This window comes from Phyllostomus hastatus, unplaced genomic scaffold (assembly GCF_019186645.2).
Source record: "Phyllostomus hastatus isolate PE091 unplaced genomic scaffold, TTU_PhHast_1.1 phas_scaffold_129, whole genome shotgun sequence".
NCBI lineage: Eukaryota > Metazoa > Chordata > Mammalia > Chiroptera > Phyllostomidae > Phyllostomus > Phyllostomus hastatus.
This window is the reverse complement of record NW_025334009.1, coordinates 14,536,459-14,541,178: the sequence shown is the minus strand read 5'-3', so window position 1 is coordinate 14,541,178 and position 4,720 is coordinate 14,536,459. Positions and strand designations below refer to the sequence as shown.

At 41.4% G+C, this 4,720-nt stretch overlaps 1 pseudogene; it reads left to right on the top strand.

Moving 5' to 3' along the window:
* The first annotated feature begins 2,823 nt into the window (after positions 1–2,823).
* Positions 2,824–4,023, top strand: LOC123830743 (annotated as a pseudogene).
* Positions 4,024–4,720: the final 697 nt, after the last annotated feature.

Genomic DNA, 4,720 nt, shown 5'->3' with positions numbered 1-4,720 from the left:
CTCCGTCATCTGACACCCTATATCCTTTACCGGTCAGTGACTTCCTTGGTTTAAACGAACTAGACACAGCTCCAGCCATTTGTGTGGTCACAGTGCTATACCCCTTAAAAGTTTGCAGTGGGGAAAGCCGAATTCCTCCAGGACACATGGAAGTAAAAAGATGGCTGGCTGGCTGGCTCTCTGGCTCATGGGCTCTCTAGCTCCTAGGCAGGCTCTTTTGGGCTATCTGGCTCTCCTTCCTCGAGGACGCCTGGATGATGGTGCTGCAGCTGCCTGCATTTCCCACCAGATGGTATTTTGGATGGGAAGGAACTCCAGGTGCAGCCTGTGACTGGGCTGGCCTGGCAGAGGGGGGCAGGGTCATTCTTTGGGTGTTCCAGAGGGGCCGAGCTCTGAGGCAGAAGCCTGCCATTCTTCCAAAGTTGTGTAGGTTTTGTATCTTATGTTTTGGTTTGTAAACTAACCCTACAGAAATAAAATAACTAAAAAGAGGGGGGAAATGCTAGGAGAACCCAGGTGTTAGGGTGTAGCCTTAATTGATAGGCTGAAGTGATTGAAGCTGTAACTAATGGGTTGAAGATGTTAGCCTTAATTGACAAGCTGTAAGTGGCTAATACATGTGGAAGCTGTTCCTCCAAAACTGTGAAGCTTTTGAATAAAGACTCCTTTCCTTTATCACCAAAAAAAAAATGTTTACAATGGCTCCAAAGTTCCATTTCAGAAAATCAGAAGCTCACTAAGTGCTTTCAAAAATTGAAACTCTTCTTAAAGTAGATAAATTTGGTTTTATTCCCCCAAAGAGGTCCAGGGGAAACCATATTCTAAGCATGAATTAGACTAACTCCACCGACAATAACCACTAGCTAGCTGCCTAGCAAAATGCCTTGTGCAAAGCAGTTCTTTAGTTTTTTTTTACTGAATGAGTGAATTTCCTTATCTCTTAATCAAGTTCTCCGCACGTTGATTCAAGTTTCTATTTCACCACGAAAACTTCACCAGTCTTCTCTCCAAAATCCCCATTATGTTTCTAATAAAACTTTATATGACACACTTCAAAGATTGATTGAATTGCCCCCCTAGTTCCAGAAATTAGTAGGCGGTCTTTGGGTCAAAAATTACTTCATGAAGACTTTTGGTATGAACACAGCTGCAGAAGTCTGCATTTTCGCCTTCTCTGGGAAACTGTCAAATAACAGCAAGAAGAATGAGTTTAAAACCCCACAAATACCATCCTTGGTTAAACCTAGAAAGAGATATACCTTTCAGAGCCCAATATATATGTAGTTAGTTCTACTAAAAAGCAGGTAAAGGCTGTGGGCAAAGATGACAAGAGGTGGGGAGAGGGTGCGGCAGTGACAGACTTCAGGAAGCACTACCAAGATCCATTTCCTGACGCGTGGGGGACACCACGAGGTGGAGGAGCTGGGACGAACAGGGTCAGAAGCCTTCCTAATCTCGCTTTTGTTGAGATTTGCCAAATTTCAGATTTGCAGGAGTCAAGTCTGTCTCTGCGGCGAAAGAGCCGCTGGGGTTGTGAAACAGCTAATCTGGAAGACTACAGGAGCCCCCACCCCAAACACAAGCATGGTCAATAATTCAGAGATAGACTCTAAGAAAATTATCAGGACAGGAGTACTACGGACGTTTAGGAATGTAATATTTTGTTATCATGATCAAATAGACATCTGTCCTGGCTTCAATGCTTAATGAGGCACTGCAGACACATCCCAGCAAAAAATGAAACAAGGCAAGAAGGTCTGCTCTGACCACGCCCACCTTAACACCGCACTGCACGGATCAGCTCCGTGCTGTCAGAGGAATCAATCAGAGGCATACAAATTGGACTAGAGGGACGTTTTACAACATGCTGACCCAGCAGTCCTCAAAACCGTGAGCATCATCACAGACAAGGAAACTCTGAGAAATTGTCACAGCCCAGAGGAGCCCAAGAGACAATTAAATGTAACTAGTTCTGGAAGAGAAAAAGGACACTAGCTGAAGATGAGGAAATCTGAATAAAGTAAGCCCATTGGTTAACAATAATGTGTCAATATTGGTTCATTAAGTACATGAAAAATGCTCCATGCTAGTGTAATACGTTAGTAATAGGGAAAATTGGATGTGGGGGTAAAGGGGAACTCGCTGTACTTCACGGTTTTCTGTAAGCCTAAAAGTGTTATAAAATATACAGTTTATTTAAACAAAAGATAAGGTATCTCTAGTTGCAGTGACAGTGTTGAATAACTGGAAAACTCAAGTTATTATTATAAGCAATAAGGTAATTAAGCAAGTTAATAGGGCAAAATATTAATATACCGAGCTCAATTACATTTATATTTACAAGTAACAATCAGTTAGAAGATGTGAAGAAAAAACAAACCCATATTTTGAAAGAGAGCAGAAGAAATCTTTTTTTTTTAAGATTTTTTATTTATTTATTTATTTTTAGGGAAGGAAGGTAGGTAGGGAGGAAGAGGGGGAGAGAGAGAGAGAGAGAGAGAAAGAGAGAGAGAGAGAAACATCAATGTGCAGTTCCTGGGGGTTATGACCTGCAACCCAGGAATGTACCCTGGCTGGGAATCGAACCTGGGACACTTTGGTTCCCAGCCCACGCTCAATCCACTGAGCTATGCCAGCCAGGGCTGAGCAGAAGAAATCTTAATTAAAATACATATTCTATGTCTAAAATATATAGGAAATAGGTGGAACTTTCCAGAACACTCTGCAAGAAGCCAAGGAGTGGAGACTTTTGGAGCTGTGCGCAGTAATGCATTATTTTCTGCTCCTCCACACCTGCACTGGCCCACTCGCCTGCTGTCAGAAATGGTGAAAGAAGCCACTCACTATGATGTTTTGTGGTCAAACCCAATGCCACCCAGGAAGAACTGAAAAAGAGTTACAGGAAGCTGGCCTTGAAGTACCACCCAGATAAGAATCCAAATGAAGGAGAGAAGTTAAACAGATTTCTCAAGCTTATGAAGTGCTCTCCTGCAAAGAAAAGGGAATTATACGATAAAGGAGGAGATCAGGCAATTAAAGAAGGTGGAGCAGGTGGTGGTTCTAGCTCCCCCAGGGACACCTTTGATATGTGTTTTGGAGGAGGAGGAAGGATGCAGAGGAAAAGGAGAGGTAAAAATCGTGTGCATCAGCTCTCAGTAACCTTGGAGGATTTATATAATGGCTCAACAAGAAAAACCGGCTCTGCAAAAGAATGAGATTTGTGACAAATGTGAAGGTTGAGGTGGTAAGAAAGGAGCAGTGAGCGCTGTCTCAGTTGCTGAGGTATGAGGATGCGAATAAGAATTCATCAGCTAGGACCTGGGATGGTCCAGCAAATTCGCTGTGCGCCGGAGTGCCAGGGCCACAGGGAATGGATCAGTCCTAAAGCTAGATGCCAAAGCTGCAATGGAAGGAAGATAGTTCAAGAGAAAAAGATTCTAGAAGTCCCTATTGACAAAGGCATGAAAGATGTCCAGAAGCTAACATTCCATGGTGAAGAAGACCAAGCACCAGCGCTAGAGCCAGGAGATATTATCATTGTTTTAGATCAGAAGGACCATACTGTTTTCACTCCATGAGGAGAAGACCTTTTCATGTGTATGAACCTACAGCTGGTTGAAGCATTGTGTGGCTTCCAGAAGCCAGGAGCTACTCTTGACAACTGAACTACAGTCAGGACCTCTCCTCCAGGTCAGATTGTCAAGCATGGAGATATCAGGTGTGTTAAATGAAAGCATGCCAATTTATCATAGCCCATATGGAAAGGGTCGCCTAATCATTGAATTTTAGGTAAACTTTCCTAAGAATGGCTTTCTCTCTCCTGATTAACTCTCTTTGCTGGAAAAACTCCTACCTGAATGGAAGGAAGTAGAAGAGACTGATGAAATGGACCAGGTAGAGCTGGTTGACTTTGATCCCAACCCAGAACGACGGTGCCATTACAATGGAGAAGCATGTGAAGGCGATGAACATTATCCTAGGCTGGTGTTCAGGGTCAGACCACTCAATGCGGCCAGTGAATGACACTGCCGGCACTTTATATACAGTAGTGAATGAATGAAGGACTATAACCATGATCTGGTGCTACTTGCTGTTGTTTTTGTTTTAATACTCAGCCAATGTAGTGCTTTAAAAATTAAATGAAGAATAAGCTCAAAATATAAGAGCTCAAAACCAAAACAGAATATATAGGAAATATATGTAAAATATATCTTAAAAATCCACTTTAAGTCTCTACTGCCGGACACCAAAAAGATCTAATGAAAAGGCCCAGATGTCCTTGTACAAGAAATTTCGAAGTTCTAAAAAGCATCAGTTTTTCCTAAGTTAAATTCTAAAATTCAACATTATTTTTCAAGACATAGCAATAGTTCTTTTAAACTACATACAATGATTTAAAAGTTCATGTAAAAATGGACAAGAAAAGACTAGCCAGATTCACTCTGAAAAAGGAGAGCAATACAGGTATACACAGTATAAGTTATTATGTGTATTAAATTAATCAGTTAATTGAAATAGTATGGCAACTGGCCCGAATGAGAAATAGAGTAGTAAATTAAATTTACATGGGAATTAACATATATTAAAGGTGGCATTTTAAATCAAAGGAGTGATACAAAGAATTATTTACTGAAGAAGTGGACCAAATGAACTGTCATCTTGGAGAAAAATTAAGCTTGATTTATGTCTTACATTGGTTACACAGTTACATTGCAGGAAG